Source organism: Meles meles, chromosome X (assembly GCF_922984935.1).
Source record: "Meles meles chromosome X, mMelMel3.1 paternal haplotype, whole genome shotgun sequence".
Classification (NCBI taxonomy): domain Eukaryota; kingdom Metazoa; phylum Chordata; class Mammalia; order Carnivora; family Mustelidae; genus Meles; species Meles meles.
In genome coordinates this window covers 64685999-64711118 of record NC_060087.1, presented here as the reverse complement: position 1 = coordinate 64711118, position 25120 = coordinate 64685999, and the positions used below count along the sequence as shown (strand labels likewise).

Genomic DNA, 25120 nt, shown 5'->3' with positions numbered 1-25120 from the left:
GGTGGGTAATAGGGCGGGCATGTACTGCATGGAGCACTGGGTGTGATGCCAAAACAATGAACACTGTTATGCTGTAAATAAACAAATAAACGAATAAAAAAAAAAGAATAATCTTTCTTTGAGATTCTCTTTCATCCAAAGGGAGAGATGGTAGAGACAAATTTTATGATTCAATAGAGAACTATAGCACATCTGTATAGTCTTGTTCATTGTCTTTGAGCTACTTTGCAACTCTTTGTAAAGTGCAAGACAACTGTCTTGTCTGGTGGAGATTTAATTGACTTCCTTCCCAACTATGGAAAAGCAGTTTTTATACCTATTTGCAAATTGGACTATATACTGTTACTTTGCCCAAATTGCTAATCTTTGCCATATTTTCAAGCCTTACAGTTTCCTTCATTATCTTACTATAACCTTGCAAATTAACTTTCCAATTTTTCTCCCTTCTCTTGAATTGCATAGAGAACCAAAACCTGACAGCCTAGATTCCTATTGGTATTATAGCTTGCCTTGTAATGTGCACTTTTCTCTAGGTTCCAAAGCAGCCATGAAAGCTAAAGACTAATGATTTGATGCAAACTTAAAAGAACACATCCCTGCTACAGACCATGCAAGAATCAGTTTTCTCCCTAAACAAGCTGCTGCCCAGACTACTGGGAAGTTGAGTGAAATGTTGGGGTCATGTATGCCTGTATATGAGAAGTAACCAAGACTATGGGCAACATCACCAAGAGTCATAACATTCTAGTTTCAAAAAACTCAGGTAGTGTACATAACCAGGAATTTCCTCCACTGATCTCTTGTAATCTATTAGGCTGGTTGCCCTCAGGATTCAACTCCTGGATCTTTACTTTTATATTTTATATTTTTATATTAATATTTTTCTATTTTACTTTATACATCCCTCTTTCAAGATGCCTAATCTTTAGGACACTAAAACAGCTAATTTTTGCCACCACTTCTCAACAGGTGGTTTAATGGTTTTGCAGAACAATGCCAACAAAAGCCCTTGAGAGACTATTTCTCAGACTCTGTTGTACCCTACTTGGGAGGTTTGTGGTTGCCTCTGAGTTGGTCAGTGATAAATAATATTTATTTATCTTGAACAAAATGGGGAACTAATGATGTTGAATTTTATCTGAGCCCTGTGCTCCTGGAAAGAAGTGAATAAGAAATCTTATATCCTTTTAAGATCCACCTCCATCCTTCCTCAGACTCCTTTTTAATAAAAACCTTGTGTTTCCTTCATTTTTTTGGAAATATTTCTTATTAATGAACACGTTCCCTATCATAATAGCCTGAATAGAATCATCTTAGGGATGCCTGGGTGGCTCAGTCAGTTAAAATAAATTTATTTATTTATTTATTTATTTATTTATTTGACAGACAGAGAGTAGGCAGAGAAACAGACACAAGTAGGCAGAGAGGCAGGCAGAGAGAGAGGAAAGCAGACTTCCCGCTGAGCAGAGTCCGATGTGGGGCTCAATCCCAGGACCCTGAGATCATGACCTGAGCCGAAGGCAGAGGCTCAACCCACTGAGCCACCCACATGCCCCTGGCTCAGTCAGTTAAGTGTCTGCCTTTGGCTCAGGTCATGATTCCAGGATCCTGGGATTGAGCCCCACATCGTACTCTGCTCAGCGGGGAGTCTGCTTTCCTCTCTCTCTGCCTGCCCCGCTTTGGGCTCCCTGCTCACTGGGGAGGTCTGCTTCTCCCTCTTCCCACCCCACTTGTGCTCTCTTTTGCTCTTTATCTCTCAAATAAATAAATAATCTTAAAAAATCGTCTCCTTAGTTATCCAGTGCATTTTGTCTTTTACAAGCTCCTACCTTTCTCTCTAACTTTATCACCTAACATTCTTTCCCTTGTTCGTTACACTCAAACCACACGGTCTTTTTATCTCTAGGGCACACATAACTTATCTTTGTTTTAAAGTCTGTGCACATGCTTTTTCCTATGCTGGAATCTTTTTTTTTCACCCCTCCCTCTAATTCAGCTTAGCTCAAATGTGCCAAGGTAGGTTTGGATGTCCGCTCTCCTCCATTATTTTCTCTCATAGTTGATCCTCATTATTTGTAGGTTCCTTATTTGGAAATTTGCCTACTCAATACAATTTGTTTGTAATCTAAAAATCAATACTCATGGCAGGGTTCTGGTTCAAGATGGCTATGTAGGAAGATCCTGAACTCACCTCTCCTGGACACAGTGAATTGACAACTACATATGGAAAAATTTCCTCTGGAAAATCCTAATGTCTGTCTGAATGATCACTACACATTGGGCAAATGAGAAGAAAGCCATATCAATGTGGGTAGGAGAAGCTGGGTCACAACCTTGCCATAAATCTCACCCTTAGCACAGCAACCCACAACTGGAAGGGAACTCAAAACCCAGAGCTTCTTCCTGAAGAGTAAAGGGTTGAAACTCCACTTTCGGTACCCCATCTTTTAAGACATGCACTTGAGAAATGAACCTCCAAACATTTAATTTTTGAAATTTCAATTTTATATATTTATTTTTATTTAAATTCAATTAGCCAACATATAGTACATCATTCGTTTCAGATATAGTGTTCAATGGTTCATCAGTTGCTCATCACATCATGTGCTCTCCTTACCAATGGGACTTGTGTCACAAGACCTACAAGATGGTAGCAATCTGAGAAATGTTTCTTAAAAAGTTTGTACAGTCAGATTTGCTTGCCCCAGGGACCAAGTCAGAGGCAACAAATTGTGCCCAGACTTAAAGCGAAGGAGGCTCACCTGCTTATATTAAAACTGTGCTGAGGGATAAGCATCTAACTTAACACACATCTAGGACTGCTAGGATACTCTCCAGGACTGGAGACTGGTGTGTACCATCTTTGCACTCACCCTTTGCCATGCTACCTTTACACATGTCTGGTGCTTTGATTTTTGTGGCTGCTTCCCAGGAGATACCTCTTGATTACCTGGCTCTGGGGGTTAGGGGAGCTTGTATTCCTGGTTACGTGGGATTGTAATAATCAATGTCATTCAGAAAGGAGTTCATAGCCCTTTCTAGTGCCCAGTTTTTGTGACTGCTGCCAGGGGACACCTATACATTGCTTGGCTTTGGTGGCCAGTGAGGCTAATGTCTTTGGGTCCCACAGGACTGTACCCACCCCAAGGCAGTGCACAGAGAGTGGAACTGAGGCATAACCCCAGTATTTCTGTGAAGAAGGTCACTTTGCTTGTCCTGGAGCTTCAGACTGAGTAGGAGTTCTTCGGGTTTGCCATACATTTAGTGATGTATAGAGTAGCTCTCAAGGAATGCAGGGTGTAGAATCCATCTTGACACTCTTCCTCTACATTGCTCTAGCCTGCTAGTATCTCTCAGAAACAAGCTTATACCCCACTTGGATCCCCAAGTTTTAGGATTGCCACCCAGGGAGACCTCAAAATTGCCTAGCTCTGGTGGATAGGAGGTCTTACACTTGCAGCACCCCAGGACAGCATATACTTGCAAATGTTTAAAAGCTGCTGCCTGAGGGTCAGGCTTCCTGTCAGTCTGAATCTAGGTGCTGAGGTCCTCTGCCTTAGGACACTGACAGGTCTTGACACATCCTCAACTACTGGGAACTATTAAAAACATAACAGGCTGCATGGATAAGCACAGTTCAAGAGCTGGAGTAGGGCTGAAAGAAAAGTTTCATCTCCTATACAAGGTTACTGCTTCAAAACTGGGAGAGGTGGTTGTTTCATTTGCTATAGAGAAACCAACAGAGAGTCAAGCAAAATGAAGAAACAAAAGAATATGCTGCAAATGAGAAAACAAGATAAAACCTCAGAAAAAAAATATTAATGAAGGGGCGCCTGAGTGGCTCAGTGGGTTAAAGCCTCTGCCTTCAGTTCAGGTCATGATTCCAGGGTCCTGGGATCAAGCCCCTCATGGGGCTCTCTGCTCAGCAGGGAGCCTTCTTCTTCCTCTCTCTGCCTCTCTGCCTACTTGTGATCTCTGTCTGTAAAATAAATAAATAAAATCTTTAAAAAAATTAATGAAGTAGAAATGAGTAATTTACATGCTAAAGAGTTCAAAGTAATGGTCATAAAGATGATTACTGAATTGGGGAGAAGAATGGATGAACACAGTTAGAACTTCAACAAAGAGATGGAAAATATAAGGTGCCAAACAGAAATCTCAAATCTGAAGGATAAAATTAACTGAACTGAGAATACACTAGAAGGGTTCAGCAACAGATTAGAAGAAACCAAGAAAAAAATTGTTCAACTTAAAGACAAGGCAGCAGAACTCATCCAACCAGAGTAGAAATAAAAGAATGAAAAAGGTGACGATAGCTTAAGGGACTTATGGGACAACATTAAACAGACTAACATTCTCATTATTAGGGTCCTAGAAGGAGAAGAGAGAGAAAGGGGAAGAAATCTTATTTGCAGAAATAATGGCTGAAAACTTCTCTGACTTGGGGAAGGAAATAGACATCCATCTGGAAGTGCAGAGAATTCAAAATAAGATGAACTCAAAGAGACCCACATCAAGACTCATAATTAAAATGTCAAAACTTAAAGAGAAGGAAATAATCTTAAAAGCCACAAAAGAAAAACAACTTGTTATGTACAAGGGACCACCCATAAAACTCTCAGTAGACTATCAGCACAAACTTTGCAGGCCAGAAGGGAGTGACATAATATATTCAAAGTGCTAAAAGAGGGGTGCCTGGCTGGCTCAGTCAGAAGAGCATGCAACTCTTGATCTCGGGGTGGTGAGTTCAAGCACATGTTGGGCATAGAGATTACTTAAAAAAAGTGTTGAAAGAAAAAAAATCTTTTAACTAAGGATACTTTACCTGGTAAATTTATTATTCAGAACTGAAGGAGAGATAAAACATTTTCCAGACAAGCAAAAGTTAAAGAAGTTCACCACCACTAAACTGACCTTACAAGAAATGTTAAGGGACTTCTTTAAGCTGAAAAGAAAGGGCATATGTATGGAAAAAAAAACTCACTAAATAAGGAATTACATAGTAAAAGTAATGGATTAATTACTTATAAAGCTAATATGAAGATTAAAAGACAAAAGTAGTAAAAATAACTATCATAATAACAAATTAGTTAAGGTACACAAAAGATAAAAAGATGTAAAAGGTGACATCAAAAATATAAAACATTGTGGGCAGGAGAGTAAAAATGATGAGCTTTAGCATGGGTTCATGGGTTATTAATAACTTAAAGTAGGCTGTTATGGATATGTTATTATATATAAGTCACATGGTAACCTCAAAGCAAAAACCTATATAAGACACACAAAAGTTAAAGAAAAGGGATTATAAGCATACCACTAAAGAAAGTCATTAAAACCACAAAGGTGGGGCGCCTGGGTGGCTCAGTTGGTTAAGTGACTGCCTTCAGCTCAGGTCATGATCCCAGAGTCCTGGGATCGAGTCCCACATCGGGCTCCCTGCTCCTTGGAGAGTCTGCTTCTCCCTCTGACTTTCTCCCCTCTCATGCTCTCTCTCACTGTCTCTCTCTCAAATAAATAAATAAAATCTTTAAAAAAAAATAAAACCACAAAGGAAGAGAGAATGTAAAAAAGAAAGGAACAGCTAGAACAAAACAGCTAGAAACCAATTAATAAAATGACAATAGACATGTACCTATCAATAATTATTTTAAATGTAAATGGACTAAATTCTCTAATCAAAGGCATAGAGTGGCTGAATGGATAAAAATAAACCTCACCTATATGCTGCCTACAAGAGACTCACTTTTAATATAAGGACACACAGAGACTGAAAGTGAAGTGATGGAAGAAAATACCCCATGCAAATGGAAACCAAAAGAAAGCTAGAAGAGCTATACTTAACATCAGAAAAAAGGGACTTTATTTTTTTAAAATATTTTATTTATTTGACAGAGAGAAATCACAACTAGGCAGAGAGGCAGGCAGAGAGAGGAGGAAGCAGGCTCCCTGTGGAGCAGAGAACCCGATGCGGGGTTCGATCCCAGGACCCTGGGATCATGACCTGAGCCAAAGGCAGAGGCCTTAACCCACTGAGCCACCCAGGTGCCCTGAAAAAAGGGACTTTAAAACAAAAACTGTAATAAGACAAAGAAAGCTGTTACATAATTATAAAGGGGTCAATCCAACAAGAGGATATAACATTTGCAGATATTTATGATACACAAGAGCACCTAAATATGTAAAGCAAATATTATAGATATGAAGGGAAAAACAGAGACCAATACAATATTAATGGGGCTCTTTAATACCCCACTTACATCAGTGGACAGACCATCCAGACAGAATATCAATAAGGAAACATCAGCTTTAAACAACGTGTTAGAAAAGATGGACTTAACAGATATTTATAGAACATTCCATCCAAGAGCAACAGAAGACAAATTCCCCTGAAGTGCACATGGGACATTTTCCAAGATAGATCATACGTTAGACCATCAATCAAGCATTAACAAATTTGAGGATTGAAATCTTATGATGCATCTTTTCCAACCATAATGGTATAAAACTAGAAATTAATTACATGAAAAAAAAAAACCTGGAAAGTTCCTAAATATGTGGAGATTAAACAACATGCTACTGAACAACCATGGGTCAAAACAATTTTTAAAATAAAAAATACCTTGATGGCTGCATAGTATTCCATTTTATATATATACCACATCTTCTTTATCCATTCATCTGTTGATGGACATCTAGGTTCTTTCCATAGTTTGGCTATTGTAGACATTGCTGCTATAAACATTTGGGTGCACGTGCCCCTTCGGATCACTACGTTTGTATCTTTAGGGTAATTACCCAGTAGTGCAATTGCTGGGTCATAGGGTAGTTCTATTTTCAACTTTAAGAGGAACCTCCATGCTGTTTTCCAGAGTGGTTGCACCAGCTTGCATTCCCACCAACAGTGGAGGAGGGTTCCCCTTTCTCTACATCCTCGCCAGCATCTGTCATTTCCTGACTTATTAATTTTAGCCATGCTGACTGGTGTGAGGTGGTATCTTATTGTGGTTTTGATTTGTATTTCCCTGATGCCAAGAGATGTGGAGCATTTTTTCATGTGTCTGTTGGCCATCTGGATGTCTTCTTTGCAGAAATGTCTGTTCATGTCCTCTGCCCATTTCTTGATTGGATTATTTGTTCTTTGGGTGTGGAACTAGAGGGTATTATGCTTAGCGAAATAAGTCAATCGGAGAAAGACAACTATCATATGATCTCCCTGATATGAGGAAGTGGAGATGCAACATCAGGGGTGTGGAGGGTAGGAAAAGAATAAATGAAACAGGATGGAATTGGGAGGGAGACAAACCATAAGTGACTCTTAATCTCACAAAACAAACTAAGTGTTGCTGGGGGGAGTGGGGTCGAGAAAGGGTGGTGAGGTTATAGACATTGGGGAAGGTATGTGCTATGGTGAGTGCTGTGAATTGTGTAAACCTGGCGATTCACAGACCTGTATGTATAAAAATACATGCTATGTTTATAAAAAAAAAATTATGAGCCCAAAGAGCTTTTGTTTATATGGGTTATATTTCTCAAAAGTTACTGTATTAAAAATTAAGACAGATAAAAAAAATACCCTGAGACAAATGAGAAATGGAAATGTAACATACCAAAATTTATAGGATGCAGCAAAAGCAGTCCTGAGGGAAGTTCATAGCAATGGAAGTCTATCTCAAGATACAAGACAAGTCTGAAAAAAAAAAAAACCCTAATTTTACACCTCAAGGAACTGGCAAAAGAAGAAAAAGAGCAACTTCAAAGTTAGTAGAAGGAAGGAAATAACAAAGATCAGAGTGGAAATAAATGACATAGAAACTAAAACAAAAAAAAAAAGGGAAATTCAATGTGTATGTTACCCAGCTAATAAGTCATTGAACATTATATCAAAAACTAATGATGTGCTATACCTTGGCTAATCAAATTTAAATAAAAAATCAGTGTCAATTAAAAAAATTCAATGAAATTAAGAGCCAGTTCTTTGAAAAGATAAACAAAATTGAGAAACCTTTAGCTTGACTCACCAAGAAAAAAAGAGAAGAGTCACATAAATAAAATCAGAAATGAAGGAGATGAGCCCGGGACAGCGGGAAAATCTCAGTGTGCGATCTCTGCTTGGAACCTCTCTGGTGGTCTGGAGCTGCCTAGACAGCTGCCGCTGCCCTGGTATTGGGGACAATGAGGAGCTCCTGCATCCCCAGGGACCGTGACTCAGAACCAACTCTGCCAGCAGCTCTGCAGAGCATTCTGAGGCTTCTCTCTGAGAGGGAGGTCAGGGTGCAGTTTGCTCTCCTCTAAAACTCCAAAAACCATCAAAAGCTATCAAGGCAAGAGAAAACAGATGAAAGAACATAAAAACCCCCAGAGAACAAAAGCCTGAAAAAAAAAAAAAAAACAGTTTCCTCAGAGCCCACCCCCTTGAGGGGATTGGGAGGACCTAACTCAGGGAACGTCATTGTATGAAAACCCACGTGGCAGGTCCCTCCCCCAGAAAACCAACCAGGAAGGAAGAAAAAAAAAAAGAAGACTACAAGAGAACAACCACCACTACTTCATAAATACAACTTTTATTTTTAACTCTTTACCAATATTCTGGTTCTTTTTTTTAAATACATACAGATAATTTTTTAACCTATTTACTATCACACTGAGATGTCCAGTACATCAAATTCCTTAATAACTTTCTAACCTGAACTTTTTGATACATACACCCGTGTTTTTCTTTTGTTTTTCTATTTTTTAAATTTTTTTAAATTTTAACTTAGTTTAGTCTAGTTTATTCTTCTTTAATTTTTATTTTCTAATGTACATATAGAGTTAAACTTCAAGGTAATCCCCTTTCCAAATCAATGCTACCCCTATAGGCAAACCAGTTTCTAATCCCCCTGTAACTTAGGAAAGTTGAGTCCCTTAACAAAAACATCAAGATACATCCAGGAAGAATCAAAATAACCTTCCTCGTCCACACTGAGAATTTATAACCACTCTCCCAATTTTTCCTTCTGCCAGTGTTTCTGTGAATTTGTGTTTGTCCTGATAGAATATAAATCTTATACTTGGGGTTCTTTCTGATGAGTTTCTTCCCTTTTTTTGCTTATATATATATATTTTTTTCTCTTGTCACATACTTTTATCAGTCTTTTTGTTTGTCTGTTTTTGTTTGTATACTTCATAAATCTTACCTTGGGGCCCATTTGGGCTGAGCTTTCGCTTTTATCTTCCCTTTTCTCTCCTCTCTCTCTCTCTCTTTTTTTCCCTTTTTTCTTTTCCTTTTTTTTCTTTCTTCTTCTCTATTTCTTTTTCTTTTCTTTTTTCTCTCATTTGGGTGGGGAACCCTGATTGCACAGATGCGTTCCAGGGTGCACCTTGACTGTACCACAATCGATAAATCCAGCTGCATCTGTTCAGTCATCTCTTACCAAAATGAGTAGGAGGAGGAATACCCAACAGAAGAAAAATACAGAGGATGGTCCTTCTGCAACAGAGCTAATGGCTATCGACATAGACAATATGTCAGAAAAGGAATTCAGACTAACAATTATCCAGGCAATAGCTAGGTTGGAGAAAGCCATGGATGACCAAACAGAATTGATTAGGGCAGAACTGAAAGCCACCAGGGATGATGTTCACAATGTTAGGGCAGAACTGAAAGCCACCAGGGATGATGATCAAAATGCTCTCAATGAGTTCCAATCTAATCTAGATTCTCTAAAAGCTAGGGTAACTGAGACAGAAGATAGAATTAGTGATCTGGAGGACAAACAGATAGAGAGAAAGGATCAGGAGGAAGCCTGGAACAAACAGGTCAGAAGCCACGAAAACAGAATCAGGGAAATAAATGATGCCATGAAACGTTCCAACGTCAGAATTATTGGAATCCCTGAAGGGGAGGAAAAAGAAAGAAGTCTAGAAGATATAGTGGAAGAAGTTGTCTATGAAAATTTTCCCAATCTCACGAATGGAAACAACGTTCATGTACTAGAGGCAGAGAGATTTCCCCTCAAGATTTTAGATTCTTGAAAGTCTTCGCGACACCTTATAGTTAAAATGAGGAATTATGTTTCAAGACAGACCCTCTTGAAAGCATCTAGGACAAAGAAGCTCCTTATATACAGAGGAAAGTCCATTAGAATAACGTCAGACCTGTCCACAGAGACCTGTCAAGCCAGGAAGGGCTGGCAAAATATATTCAGAGTACTAAATGAGAAGAACATGCAGCCAAGAATACTCTATCCAGCAAGACTGACATTTGAAATGGATGGAGAGATAAAGAGTTTCCAAGACCGGCAAGGCTTAAAAGACTATGCAACCACCAAGCCGACACTGCAGGAAATATTAAGGGGGGTCCTATAAGAGAGAAAAAATCCTAAGAATATAATTGAACAGAAATATAGAAACAATCTACAGACAGAAAGACTTCAAAGGTAACACGATATCAATAAAAACCTATCTCTCAATAATCACTCTCAATGTGAATGGCCTAAATGCACCCATAAAATGACACAGGGTTGCAGATTGGATAAAACGACAGGACCCATCCATATGTTGTCTACAAGAGACCCATTTTGAACCTAAGGATACATGCAGACTGAAAGTGAAGGGATGGAGAAGCATCTTTCATGCCAATGGGCCTCAAAAGAAGGCCGGGGTAGTGATTCTCATATCAGATAAATTAGATTTTAAACTAAAGACTGTAGTCAGAGATACAGAAGGACACTACATAATTCTTAAAGGGACTATCCACCAAAATGATCTAACAATTATAAACATCTATGCCCCCAGTATGGGAGCAGACAATTACATAAGAAAACTATTAATCAAGATAAAGAGTCATATTGATACAAATACAATAATAGTAGGAGATCTTAATACGCCTCTCTCAGAAATAGACAGATCATCGAAGCAGAAAATTAATAAAGAAATAAGAGCATTGAATGAAACATTGGACCAGATGGACCTCATAGATATATACAGAACATTCCACCCTAAAACAACAGAATACTCATTCTTCTCAAGTGCATATAGAACCTTTTCCAGAATAGACCACATACTGGGTCACAAAGCAGGACTCAACCGATACCAAAAGACTGACATTATTCCCTGCATATTCTCAGATCATGATGCTTTGAAACTGTAGCTCAATCACAAGGAAAAGTTCAGAAGGAACTCAAACACCTGGAAGCTAAAGACCACCTTGCTTAAGAATGCTTGGATCAACCAGGAGATCAAAGATGAACTTAAACAATTCATGGAAACCAATGAGAATGAAGACACTTCGGTCCAAAACCTATGGGATACAGCAAAGGCGGTTCTAAGGGGGAAATACATAGCCATCCAAGCCTCCCTCAAAAACATTGAAAAATCCAGAATACACCAGCTGTCTCTACACCTTAAAGAACTGGAGAATCAACAACAAATCAAACCAACTCCACATGCAAGAAGGGAAAGAATCAAGATTAGAGCAGGGATCAATGAGGTAGAAACCAGAGATACAGTAGAAGGTATCAATGAATCTAGAAGCTGTTTTTTTGAAAGAATCAATAAGATCGATAAACCATTGGCCACACTAATCCAAAAGAAAAGAGAGAAAGCCCAAATTAATAAAATTATGAATGAAAAGGGAGAGATCACAACTAACACCAAGGAAATGGAAACAATCATCAGAAATTATTACCAACAGATATATGCCAAGAAGCTAAGCAACCTAGATGAAATGGATGCATTACTGGAAAACTATAAACTCCCAAAACTGATCCAGGAAGAAATTGACAACGTGAATAGACCGATATCTAGTAATGAGATTGAAGCAGTGATCAAAAACCTCCCAAAAAACAAGAGCTCAGGACCTGACGGATTCCCTGGGGAATTCTACCAACCTTTCAAAGAAGAAATAACACCAATTCTCCTGAAGCTGTTCCAACAAATTGAAGCAGAAGGAAAACTTCCAGACGCTTTTTATGAAGCCAGCATTACCCTGATCCCAAAACCAGGCAAAGACCCTACCAAAAAGGAGAATTTCAGACCAATATCACTGATGAATATGGATGCAAAGATTCTCAACAAGATCCTAACAAACAGGATCCAGCAGCACATTAAAAAGATTATCCACCATGACCAGGTGGGATTCATCCCTGGGTTACAAGGTTGGTTCAACATTTGCAAATCAATCAATGTGATAGAACAAATCAATAAGAGAAGAGAGAAGAACCACATGGTCCTCTCAATGGATGCAGAAAAAGCATTTGACAAAATCCAGCATCTGTTTCTGATTAAAGTATAGGGATAGAGGGAACATTCCTGAACTTCATAAAATCTATCTATGAAAGACCCACAGCAAATATCATCCTCAATGGGAAAAAGCTTGCAGCCTTCCCGTTGAGATCAGGAACACGACAAGGATGCCCACTCTCACCACTCCTGTTCCACATAGTATTAGAAGTCCTAGCAACGTCAATCAGACAACAAAGAGAAATAAAAAGGTATCCAAATTGGCAAGGAAAAAGTCAAACTCTCTCTCTCTGCAGATGACATGATTCTTTATATGGAAAACCCCAAAGACTCCACCCCCAAACTACTAGAACTCATACAGCAATTCAGTAACGTGGCAGGATACAAAGTCAATGTACAGAAATCAGTGGCTTTCTTATACACTAACAATGAAAATACAGAAAGGGAAATTAGAGAATGGATTCCATTTACTATAGCACCAAGAACCATAAGATACCTGGGAATAACCCTAACCAAAGAGGTAAAGGACCTGTACTCGAGGAACTACAGAACACTCATGAAAGAAATTGAAGAAGACACAAAAAGATGGAAGACGGTTCCATGCTCTTGGATTGGAAGAATAAACATTGTTAAAATGTCTATACTGCCTAGAGCAATCTATACTTTTAATGCCATTCCGATCAAAATTCCACTGGTATTTTTCAAAGAGCTGGAGCAAACAATCCTAAAATTTGTATGGAATCAGAAGAGACCCCGAATTGCTAAGGAAATGTTGAAAAACAAAAACAAAACTAGCAGCATCATGTTACCCAATTTCAAGCTTTACTACAAAGCTGTGATCACCAACACAGCATGGTACTGGCATAAAAACAGACACATTGACCAGTGAAACAGAGTGGAGAGCCCAGATATGGACCCTCAACTCTATGGTCAAATAATCTTCGACAAAACAGGAAAATATACAATGAAAAAAGACAGTCTCTTCAATAAATGGTGCTGGGAAAACTGGACAGAGATATGTAGAAGAATGAAAATTGACCATTCTCTTACACCTTACACAAACATAAACTCGAAATGGATAAAAGACCTCAATGTAAGACAGGAATCCATCAGAATACTAGAGGAGAACATTGGCAGTAATCTCTTCGATATCAGCCACAGCAACTTCTTTCAAGATATGTCTCCAAAGGCAAAGGAAACAAAAGCGAAAATGAACTTTTGGGACCTCATCAAGATCAAAAGCTTCTGCACAGCAAAGGAAACAGTCAACAAAACAAAAAGGCAACCCACGGAATGGGAGAAGATATTTGCAAATGACAGCACAGACAAAAGTTGATATCCAGGATCTATAAAGAACTCCTCAAACTCAACACACACAAATCAGATAATCATATCAAAAAATGGGCAGAAGATATGAACAGACACTTCTCCAATGAAGACATACAAATGGCTCTCAGACACATGAAAAAATGTTTATCATCACTAGCCATCAGGGAGATTCAAATTAAAACCAGATTGAGATACCACCTGACACAAGTTAGAATGGCCAAAATTAGCAAGACAGGAAACAACGTGTGTTGGAGAGGATGTGGAGAAAGGGGAACCCTCTTACACTGTTGGTGGGAATGCAAGTTAGTGCAGTCACTTTGGAGAACAGTGTGGAGATTCCTGAAGAAATTAAAAATAGAGCTTCCCTATGACCCTGCAATTGCACTGCTGGGTATTTACCCCAAAGATACAGATGTAGTGAAAAGAAGAGCCATCTGTACCCCAATATTTATAGCAGAAATGGCCACGGTCACCAAACTGTAGAAAGTACTAAGATGCCCTTCAATGGACGAATGGATAAGGAAGATGTGGTCCATATACATGATGGAGTATTATGCCTCCATCAGAAAGGATGAATACCCAACTTTTGTAGCAACATGGACAGGACTGGAAGAGATTATGCTGAGCGAAATAAGTCAAGCAGAGAGAGTCAAGTATCATATGGTCTCACTTATTTGTGGTGCATAACAAAAAACATGGAGGACATAGGGAGATGGAGAGGAGAGGGAATTGAGGGAAACTGGAAGGGGAGATAAACCATGAGAGACTATGGACTCTGAAAAACAACCAGAGGTTTTTGAAGGGACGGGGGAGGGGAGGGAGTTTGAGGAACCAGGTGGTGGGTAATAGGGAGGGCACGTACTGCATGGAGCACTGGGTGTGGTGCAAAAACAATGAACACTGTTTCGCTGAAAATAAACCAATAAATAATAATAATAATAATAATAATAATAAAGTAATGAAGGAGATGTTATAAATAGTACTGCAGAAATACAAAGGATCATGAGATTACAATAAACGGTTATATGCCAATGAATTAGCGAACGTAAAAGCAATGTAAAAATTCCCAGGAACATACAATCTACGGAGACTGAATCATGATGAAATAGGAAACGTGAAAAGACCATTTACTCATAAAGAGATTAAGTATATAATCAAAAATTTCCCAACAAATAAAAGTTCAGGACCAGATGTCTTCATCTTGCATCAGATAACCATAGATGCAAAAATCCTCAACAAAATATTAGCAAACCAAACTCAGCAATACATTAAAAAGATCATTCACCATGATCAAGTGGGATTTATTCCAGGGATGCAAGGATTGTTCAACATCCATAAATCACTCAGTGTGATACAACACAGTAACAAAATGAAGGATAAAAGCAATATGATTATCTTAATAGATGTAGAAAAAGTATTTGACAAAAAAATCCATTTATGATAAAAATTCTCAAAAAAGTGGGTTTGGAGTGAATGCATCTCAAAATAATAAAGGCCATATACAAACCACAACTAACCTCATACTATTCAACAGTGAAGAGCTGGTAGCTTTTCCTCCAAGATCAGGAACAATACAAGAATGTCCACTCTTACCACTTTTATTCAACATAATATTGGAAGTTCTAGCCACAGCACTTAGATAAGAAACAGAAAAAAAGTCATCCAAATTGGAAAGAAAGAAGTAAAACTGTCACTTTTTGCAGATGACATGATATATATAGAAAACCCTAAAGGCTCCATCAAACAACTGTTGGAACTAATAAACTCATTGAGTAAAGTTGCAGGATACCAAATCAATACACAAAAATCTGTTGTGTGTGTTTATAATGAACTAATCAACTATCGGAAGGAGAAATTAAGAAAACGAGTTCATTTATAATTGCATCAAAATAATAAAATATCTAGGAATAAATTTAACTAAGGAGGTGAAAAACCTGTATATTGGAAACTATAAGGCATGGATGAAAGAAATTGAAGAAGATACAAATAAATGGAAATATATTTTATGCTTATGCATTGGAAGAATTAATATTGTTAAATTGTCCATAGTACCCAAAGCAAGCTACAGATTCAGTGCAATGCCTATCAAAATTCTAATGGGATTTTTCACAGAAATACTAAAAAATCCTAAAATTTGTATGGAACCATAAGAAGACCTCAAATAGACAAAGTAGTCTTGAGAAAGAAGAACAAAGCTGGAGTCACCACACCCCCTGATTTCAGACTATATTAATAAACTATAATAATTACAACCGTATGGTATTGGCATAAAAACATACATATAGATCAACAGAACAGAATAGAGAGTGTAGAAATAGACCCACACATATAAGCTCAATTAATTTATAACAAAGAAGGCAAGAATATATAATGGGGAAAAGAGGGTCTCCTCAATAAATGGTGCTGGAAAAATTGGACCACTACATGCCAAAGAATGAAAGTGGTCCACTCTCTTATATCATATACAAAAATTAACTCAAAATGGATCAAAGACAAATGATAGGTCTACATCTATAAAACTTCTAGAAGAAGATAGGCAGTAAGCTCCTTTTTTTTTTTTAAAGATTTTATTTACTTATTTGACAGAGAGAGACAGAGCAAAAGAGGGAACACAAGCAGGGGGAATGGGAGAGGGAGAAGAGGCTTCCCGCCAAGCAGGGAGCCTGAAGCAGGGCTCGATCCCCGGATCCTGGGCTCATGAAGTGAGCCAAAGTCAGACGCTTAATGACAGCCACCCAGGCACCCCAAGCTCCTTTTTTTTTTTTTTAAGATTTTATTTATTTATTTGAGAGAGAGAGAATGAACTTGAGGGGGGGGGGTGGTCAGAGGGAGAAGCAGACTCCCTGCTCAGCAGGGAGCCCAATGCAGGACTCCATGCTGGGACTCCAGAGTCATGACCTGAGCCAAATGCAGTTGCTTAACCAACTGAGCCACCCAGGCACCCAGCAGCAAGCTCCTTGACATAGGTCTTGGTGATGATTCTTTGAATCTGATACCAAAAGCAAAAGGATCAAAAGCAAAAATAAACAAGTGGGATACATCAAACTAAAAAGCTTCCGCACAGTAAAGGAAAGCATCAACAAAATAAAAAGGTAATCTACTGAATGGGAGAATGTAATTGCAAACCATATAACTGAAAGAGGCTAATATCTAAAGTATATAAAGAAATCATACAATTCAGGGGCGCCTGGGTGGCTCAGTGGTTTAAAACGCTGCCTTCGGCTCAGGTCATGATCTCAGCGTCCTGGGATCGAGTCCCGCATCGGGCTCTCTGCTCGGCAGGGAGCCTGCTTCCCTCTCACTCTCTCTGCCTGCCTCTCTGCCTACTTGTGATCTCTCTCTGTCAAATAAATAAATAAAATCTTTAAAAAAAAAGAAATCATACAATTCAAAAGCAAGAAAAATATGATTTGAAAAACAGTCAGAAGATCTGAATAGACTTCTTTTTCCCCAAGGAAGAATAGGCAAATGAAAAGATGTTGACGTCATTAATTAGCAGGAAAATGCAAATCAAAACCACAGTGAAATATCACCTCACACCTGTTAGAATGGTTAGTGTTAAAACGACAAAAAATAACAAGTATTGGCAAGGACATGGAGAAAAGGGAACCCTTGCACACTGTTGGTGGGAATGTAATTAGGTGCATTCACCATAGAAAACAATATGGGGGTTCCTCAAAAGATTAAAAATAGGGGTGCCTGGGTGGCTCAGTGGGTTAAGCCTCGTGCACGTGTCATGATGAGCACTAGGTGATGTTTGGAATTGAATCACCATACTGTACACCTGAAACTAGTGTAACATAGTATGTTGACTAACTGGAATTAAATTAAAAGCTTAAACACGGGCGCCTGGGTGGCTCAGTGGTTTAAGCCGCTGCCTTCGGCTCAGGTCATGATCTCAGTCAGGGTCCTGGGATCGAGTCCCGCATCGGGCTCTCTGCTCAGCAGGGAGCCTGCTTCCCTCTCACTCTCTCTGCCTGCCTCTCTGCCTACTTGTGATCTCTCTCTGTCAAATAAATAAATAAAATCTTTAAAAAAAAAAAAGCTTAAACACTAATTCAAAAAAAGATATATGCACTCCCATGTTCACTGCAGCATCATTTACCCTAGCTGAGATATGGAAACCACTTAAGTTGCCATCAATAGATGAATGGATAAAGAAACTGTGGTGAACATATACAGTGGAATATTATTCAGCCATTAAAAATGAAATCTTGCCCTTTGTAACAACATGGATGTTGAGGGCATTATGCAAAGTGAAATAAATCAGATAGAGAAAGACAAGTACCTTATGATCTCTCTTATATGAGGAATTTGAAACACACACACACACACACACACACACCCCAAACAAGACAACTCATAGATACAGAGAACTGAATGGTGGTTTCATGAGGTAGGGGTTGGAGAATAGTGATTTGAAGAGATAGGGCTGGGGGTGGGACAAATGGGTGAACTGTTTTCTTTTTTAGTTTAAAGTAATTGAATAAAAAATAGTTTAAAATTTACTCATGGCACTTTTGCTATTCATGACAAACACAGGACTGAGAACTCTGAATTGTCTAAGGCATGTGTTTCTGCTGAGATTGAACAGGGCAATACTCTGCCTTCTTCTTTCAGCTCATATACTATAAACAAGAGTCCTTTATGTGATCTACTTAGTGCCACATTTTTGGAATTTTATTGTTCTTTTTGTTGGTATTCTGCTATTTAAAATGGCCCTCATGTGTAGTGTTGAGGTGCTATCTAGCATTCCTAAGCACAAGACTGTGATATGTCTTACAGAGAAAATTTGTGTGTTAGATAGGCTTCACTCAGGCTCGAGTTGTAATGTTGTTGGCTGTGAGTTCAATATGAATGAATCAACAATATATACTAAGTAAATTGTCTTTAAACAGAGGCGCACATAAAACAAGTTTATGTACTGATTGGTTGATGAAAATATTGTAATCCAGAGACTCACAGGAACTTAACGCTGTATTTTCCTAGGAGTAATGATTCTAGATCATTACTAATTACACGACTGCAAATAATGAGAATCAACTGCACTTTTGTTTTTCCTTCATAGCATTGGTCATGGGTTGTAGGTATATGTTTATTCATGTCATTTTTACTTTTATTTCTTTTTCTTTTTTCTTAATGACTTTATTTATTTATTTGACAGAAAGACAGTATGAGCACACAAGCAGGGGAACAGCAGAGGCAGAGGGATAAGCAGGCTCCAGGGAGTCTGATGTGGGACTCAATCCCAGAACCCTGGGATCATGACCTGAGCTGAAGGCAGATGCTTAACTGACTGAGCCACCCAGGTGCCCTATTTTTATCTTTTTCTTATGTTCAGTTAGCCACTGTATAGCACATTATTAGTCTTTGATATAGTGTTCAGTGATTTGTTAGTTATATATAACACCCAGTGCTCATCACAACATGTGCTCTCCTCAATACCCATCACCAGGCTACTCCATGCCCCCCGCACCCTCCCCTCTGAAACCCTCAGTTTGGTTCCCAGGGTCCAGAGTCTCTCATGGTTTGTCTCCTTCTGTGATTTCACCCCCTTTAATTTTCCCTCTCTTCCCCTACAGTCCTCAGTGCTTTTCCTTATGTTCCACACGTGAATGAAGCCATATGATAATTGTCTCTCTCTGTTTGACTTATTTCACTTAGCATAATCCTCTCCAGTTCCATCCATGTCAATGCAAATGATGGGTATTTGTGTAATTTTTAAATGTTTTTCTTCTCCACTAGCATTTAAGCTTTAGGAGGACAGAGACTAGGATTGTTTCATTTGATTAGACCTCCAGTACCTGATACAGTGCCTAATATAGAGCTAGTATCTGGTGAAAACTGTTGAATAATAAGTGAATGAATGACTGAATGAACAAAGTGCCTGTAGCTTTGTGGCACAGAGGAATACCTGGGCAGGAGCCAGGCAGGTCATTACAGAGGGAGATTGCAGACTAATAGGAGAGACCATCAGTCTCTTCCCCTTTTCCATGACAGTAACTCTTGTCCTATAGTGTTGACTGTACTCAGTGTATAATGAAAGGATTTTCCTTTGAGAGTAAGAAATGTTTCAGGTATCAAAGCAAAATAGCATCTTCCTTTAAGTAGTTTAATATCCTTTCATTTTGCTTACAGTAAAAATAGTCAAAAGCAGCTCCTACAACCTGGTGGCTACAGATACCATATAAATTCAGAGGGGGGATGGGGTTTTCTTCTTTTTTTCCACTGGCAGCTCCATGTGGGCTCTTAGGTGTGGCCACCACTCCTTTTGGGGCTTATAAATGTTAACATACCCCAGGCAGAAGGCCTGGAACACATCTCTACATCAGGTTTTTTGTAATTAAATCACCCAGGCCTTTCTAGGCATCCTGACATAACATGGTTAGACAGATCTTCATTTAGTAATCCCAGATCATAGCTGATGGAGCATAATCCATCTATCAGAAAGCCATCTTGAAGGGTCAGCCAGTTGGGTGATTGTGGAAAGGAAATTCAAAATAGATCTAGGGCCAAGTCAGGGAAGGTCATATCCAACTTAGTAAAGGAGGGTTTGAAAGCTGACCTTATGTGTAGGCAGAACAGTAAGTAACCTATACTGTGGTCACCTATGTAGAATGTTTCCAGGATCATCAGGGAGAGTCCTCCCACCCCTATTCCTTAATGAGATTTTTTTTACACTCAAACTATGCTCTTGGTTGTTCTATTCCCCTGGATAGACCTTCCTTTTTTGTTAAATCCATGCTAAATCTTACCTATCATTCAAGGCCCTGCTCCTCTAAGAAGTCTTTCTGGACATTAGATGTCAGTGGTCTCTCAGAAGTCCACTGTCTGGGCACCCTAAGATGGCTTTGAATGTACTGCCTATCTTTATCAGTGATAAACAGTGATACAACTAACATTGATGGCTCTGTTTATGTTTCTCTGAAGGGCATTATATGCTATTGGAGGACAGGGACCATGTCCAGCATTTCCTTTGCATTCTCAAGATTCCTAGCACAATCTTCTGCACAGTTTTGGTTCTTAGGAAAGATTTGTTCAACAAATGGAGTTAGTCAATAAACCTTCATAAAGCCTTTTCTTCCTACCTTATTCGGAAGGGATCTGTCTTTCCTTAGGATGCTATATTGCCTTGAAAGTTGACTATATTGAAGAGACAACTGCGGTTAAAGGAAGTTTGAGTGGTAGGGGCTGATACAAAAAACATGATTATCTTCTCCACCAACCAAACAAAAGTTGTTTTTGGCATCCAAGACCAGCCCAAACACACTTGCTCTGCAGATAGAGATGGTTTTTTATGTCCTACATTACCTTTTTGGTTTCTTGTTTCCCCTGAGATTCAGTAACCTCTTGCCCATGATCCCACTACCCTATTCCAACTATTTCCTCTAGTTGTGTTTATATGGTTCAAATACATGCATATAGCTATTTTACTCCTCAGGTTTGCTCTAGTCCAGACTTAGTTTCTTTCATCTGTCTTTATGAGTTATACCTGCTGATTCTCTGATATCATATTTTAAGATCTTTTCTAAGCCTCTGCTGCCAGTCTGCTCAGCTCAGGGTATTTTTCCTAATGACTAAGATCTTGGATATGGTGCCAGATTTCCCTGTGCCTCATTTGGACCCTGAGACAGTCCAGGCATCCCCCAAATGACTTCTGCAACTCACCACAGGTTAAGGCCAACCCCTGGCTCATTGGTAGGCCTAGGTATCTTTCAGCCTTGATGTTCTTCAGCTTCCCCCTATCTCAGAAATATTTGCTTTAAATTAATTTTTCCCTAGTTACATGATTTATTTTGTGGTTATACAAATGGATACCTGGCTATTTCCTGTACATATTGTTCTTCTTTTTGCATACTGCCCATGTTCCTATTTCTGTTTCTCTGCTTTTTTTCTGTGTTCCTTTCTGCTGAGTCTTCTTTTCTCTGTGAGGGTTACTCTCACTCATAGTAGTGTGATAGTGCTTCTAGAACTGTGATGGGAACTGTGTTTGTAAAGTCCCCTTTCAAAATTTCCAGGCATGTGAGAGTTAGAGCATTGCTTTTAGGGCTCTTAATCAAAAGACCTCTATGGCAAGGGTGGACATTGTGATATCTGGGTCTGGCATTCCTCCATTGCCTTATTTTCTACTTCATTCCTCATACGTAGCTAAAAGAAGCATAGTTCCTCATCTTCAGTCAATTTCTTATACTCTATGTCAAACTTTCTCAACCTTGACACTCTTGACATTTTGGGCCACATAGTTCTCGGTGTGTGTGTGTGTGTGTGTGTGTGTGTGTGTGTGTGTGTGTATGCTGTCCTGTGCATTATAGGACATCTAACAGCATCCTTGGCATCTACGTACTAGATGTCAGTGCATCCTCTTACCCTGTTGCAAACTCTCATCCAGTTGTTACAATTTAAAACGTCTCCAGACATCAAATGTCCCCTGGAGGGAGATTATCCCAAGTTGAGAACCACTTCTCTAGGTTCCCTTTGCCTTGGTTCTTAGTCTTTGACTGATATTCCCCTTTTATTATAGTCCTTTCCCCAGCCTCACTTGGAAATCTCCATCAGTTGACTAATAACATCATCATGGAAGTAGCAAAAGGAACTCTAGACTTAAGAGAATTGATTTTCATTGCTGGGTCCCCCACTTACTATGTGACCTGAACAAGTTACTTAATTCTCAGTTTCCTCATCTATAAAATGGAGATTATAAAATAATCCTGCACCAGAGTTTTTCTGAGGATTAAATATCTTTCTTCTTACTATTGTTCACCATTGCTTTTACCCATTCGTGGATTCAAAAACTGAAATGATGGTGAATGGAGCCAAAGATAGAGCTGACAGTCTTCAACAGTGCTCTAACTCACAGTGGTATAGAAGAAAGCCACATATCTGGAAAGAAGAAAAATAGAAGCATTTGTTTCCAAATGCAGTTTAGTATCAGAATCATCTGGAGATATTTTTTGAAAGGACAGTCCTGTGCTATACCCTAGGTATCTTGAATGGCAATATCTGGGTGTGGGATAAGGAATCTGTAACAAACAATTTCCCTGGTAGATTCTGATGATAAGCCATGTTTGGGTACCACAGATTTAGATGATCTTTAAGGTTCCTCCTACTCCGAGAGTCTGTGATTGCATATTTTTATTTATTCTGTAAAGTATTACACAAACTGAAATTATACCTTCTGAGCATGATCTTAGGGAATTTTCATGAATGTTTTTGGAGACTGGAGTTGAAGAATGTCACCTTGTTCTAAGAGAATGAACTGCTTCTGGAGACACATTTGAGCTTACAAGCAGGGAAGAAGGAGGCAGCTCCATGAAGCATCAATCAGCAGTTTTTTTTTTTTTTCACTTTACTAATTAAAGAGCACAAACCTACAAACTGGCTGGTAAATAAACTTCAGTTAGTGGTCCAGAGACCACACTGCAGATTAGGCCAGGAAAGATGGTAGGATTTCCAGGGGCCAGAGTCCTAAAATTCTCTCTGATTGGCTAGAGAATTGACTGAAAGTTTGGTCCAGAAAGGTATACAACCCCAGAGAGTAATCTCTGGGAGAAAAAGGAAAGGGCCTTTCTGTTCTAGAAGGCTAGGAAGGCTTTGGAGGTAAAACAGAGCACAGTCCAGAACTTAGGGTTCTCTGTCTTAGTGTCTTGCTTTAGTATTGACTCTTTTACCCCAGATAGTGCAAAATGTTTGGAATATCCAAATATGTTCGGAAATTTGAAAACAGTGAATTGTCCAAAAAGAAAGAATGGGGATGGGATATCCCATTAGCTATGCCCGGTCAACCTGTGGAACTAATTGAGTTACTTTAGGATTAGAGTTCAATGCCAATTAGATTTACTTTAGGATTAGAGTTCAGTGTTAATTAGAGTTCAATGTAAAATTGGCTGGCTCTGTGCTTGTGTTTGTTTACGGATTCCCTTGGTTTCCTAGTAAAAATTCTTTTTGACAAATCCCAACCTTATCTTCATTAACTAAAGGAAAAGAGAGATTTTCCACACTATTAGTTTTCTATTGCTGTGTAAAACATTGCCACAAGTTTGGTGACTTAAAGCAAAACAAACTTATTATTTCACCATTTCTATGGGTCAGGGCACAGTATGGATTAGCTGGTCCTCTGCTCAGGGTCTCACCAGGCTGAAATCAAGGTGTCCACAAGGTTTTCATCTGAGGCTTGAGTCCTCGTCTAAGCTCACTGATTTTTGGCAGAATATATTTCCTTGTGGTTGTAGGACTGAGGTCTTGATTTTCTTTCTGGCTGTTGGCTAGGAACCACTCTCAGTTCCGATCGGTTAATCTCAGATCCTTGCCATGCAGCGCCCTCCATGGGCAGTTCACAACATCGTTTGTTTGCCTCTCTGAGACCAATAGGAGAACCTCTGCTGATTTTAGAATCTCTAAATTATCTTAAGTGTACATTTGATTAGGTCAGGTCTACCTAGAATAATCTTAATATAAAGTCAACTGATTGGGAAATTTAATCGCATCTACAAAATCCCTTCATAACAGCACCTAAATTAGTGTTTGAATAAATGGAAGAAGATGTATACATCAAGGGCTGGTAATCTTGGGGGCACATCTTAGAATTCTGCTTACTATATACATCTTAGTCAAGAAGTATTGTGATGGGGCCCAGAGAGAAAATTGTTGTAGGCTATGGGTAGATTGTGTCTGGGTTATGGTTTCCCCTACTTTGTAATATATAATAACAAGGAGTGTTAGGCAAATCTTTTCAGCAGCTTGGCTCCTCTTTGGACATGATCTGTGCCACCCTCTTTGCTACCCTAAATTACTTATTTGGCTTCCAGGGCAAATATTCCAGTCTTTCCCCCACCTGTGATTTTCAAGTAGATTGGACTGTGATTCGAAACAGAATCAAGGGCAGTGTGGTATAGAAGAAAGGTACTTCCTTTGACAGAGACCTTTTCAGCCCTTTGCAAGTGTTCTGTCTCTGCGTACTCCAAATTAGGGTGCAACAGAAACAGATGAGAAAGGAGTCAGGTGACCATGAAGGAAGTTCTATACTTTCAGGTTAGGGTGACTGAATGTCTAGGGATGTGAAAGTTGGAGAAAATTGTCACTTTTGGGAGAAAGAACAAACTATTAGTGTGGGGACCTCAGAAAACCTAGGAGACCATTCATGAATTTCTTTGTATGTGGGGATAAGAGAGGAAGGAAGGGATGCAATGTTGGCTACTAGCCTACTTCTCTTAGGAGCAATGCAGTGGGTGAGATTTACTATACTAATAATGAAGATGACCTTTTCGGACTATTTTTGTGTCATCCTTGCGCAGGGGCCATGCTAATCTTATCTGTATAGTTCCAATTTTAGTATATGTGCTGCTGAAGCGAGCACCGGACTATTTTCTATATGTAGGCACTATTCAAAGTGTTTACATGTATTTTTAAAAAGATTTTATTTATTTGAGAGAGAGTGAGCGAGCACACACAAGCATGGGGAGGGGCTGAGGGACAGGGAGTAGCAGACTCCCTGCTGAGCAGGGAGCCTGATGTGGGGCTTGATCCTAGGACTCTGAGACAATAATCTGAGTCAAAGGCAGCCACTTAACTG

The 25120-nt window shown here is 39.1% G+C and overlaps 1 non-coding gene across 1 annotated transcript; it reads right to left on the bottom strand.

Annotated features, from left to right (window-relative positions):
• Positions 1-24796: 24796 nt before the first annotated feature.
• On the bottom strand, positions 24797-24904 carry LOC123935650. Its single transcript, XR_006816939.1, has one exon. It is a non-coding gene; the product is annotated as a U6 spliceosomal RNA (small nuclear RNA).
• Between the last annotated feature and the right edge of the window lie 216 nt (positions 24905-25120).